The sequence below is a fragment of the Polistes canadensis genome, unplaced genomic scaffold (genome assembly GCF_001313835.1).
Source record: "Polistes canadensis isolate GaletaPanama2010 unplaced genomic scaffold, ASM131383v1 scaffold_45, whole genome shotgun sequence".
Lineage (NCBI taxonomy): Eukaryota > Metazoa > Arthropoda > Insecta > Hymenoptera > Vespidae > Polistes > Polistes canadensis.
In genome coordinates this window covers 705,748-707,177 of record NW_014569592.1, presented here as the reverse complement: position 1 = coordinate 707,177, position 1,430 = coordinate 705,748, and positions in this window count along the sequence as shown.

Sequence of the window (1,430 nt, the reverse complement as noted above, 5' to 3'; positions counted from 1 at the left end):
TATGAATATTTTGACAAGTTAAAAATATCTAATTATTATGCGTAAATTAATAATTAACAGGTGAACAAATATGTTTGCTTTCATTAATCAAATATTTTCTAATTTATTTCTATTGTGTGAAAAAGGTATAAGAATAAAAAAAAAAATCAGAAAAAATAGTAGAATAACAAATGGAATAGATTGAAATAAAAAAATAAGAAGAAGAAGAAGACGAATAATAAGAGAAAAAAAATAAAAAAAAAAACTGAAAAATAAATACCGATGTTCGGACGTATCATTCGACGGCGTTTAAGCTGAGGGGATATTAGATTATGCAAATGAAGTAGAGTCTAAAACGTCATTCTGGCGTAACACATCAAGATAAGAGACGGTTGTTTCACGCGGTAACGATTTTCAACCGTTCCCTTCTTGTCGGCTTTGAAAGATTAGAAACGACGTTTTTGACTTGACACGATCTCGATTAAAATACCACTATTATTATTTCTTACTTTTTCCTTTCGATCCTACCTTATCTTTACTTCTTTCTTTCTTTCCTTTCTTCCTTCTTCTTCTTCTTCTTCTTCTTCTTCTCTTCGTCTTATCCTGTTTTCTTTTTTTTTTTTTGGTTATTTTTCGTTATTGTTGTTGTAGTTGACGATTTCCTATCGATTTTATCGAAATAATTTTTAACGTCTTAACGTCGTACCGTTAAATCAAATTCAAAGTAGTTCTCTTGTTAAAAGAGAAAAGTATCTTTAATATAAATCCGATCCGACTAGATTTGTTCATCCGTATTTTCGTTTTTTTTTCTTTTTCTTTTTTTCTTCTTCTCATTTGACGTATGAGATAATTAAAAGTTACGAATTCTTTTTTAAAAACGATTATCGTGTTAAATTAATCCGAAGAAATGAAGAAGAAATAGAAGGAATAGAGAAATAAAAAAAAAAAAATAACTAAAGAAAAATAAATAAATAATAGTAGATGTTCGGAAGAAAAAAAGAGAGAGTATGTATAATAAAATAATTTCTTTCTTCCCTCTCTCTCTCTCAGCCCCCTTTAATTCATTAAAAATTCATCATTAATCTCTTAACTAAAATACACATATAAAATACGATATATGTGTAGGTAAATATCGAATGCACTGATTCCATTTTGTGCATATAACAAAATAAAATAAAATAAAATAAATTAAAATAAAATGCAAAAAAATAAAATAAAATAAAATAAAATAAAAAAGAAAGGGATGTTTCGTGCGTATATCATAATTGTAATAAAATACCCAGATACAGTAGGAAAAAATGAAGAAATAAAATGAAGAATAAAATATAAAATAAAAAGAAAGAGGAATGTTTCGTGCATATATCATAATTGTAATAAAAAATATACAATTACAAAAGAAAAAAAGAGAGAGTATGTATAATAAAATAATTTCTTTCTTCCCTCTCTCTCTC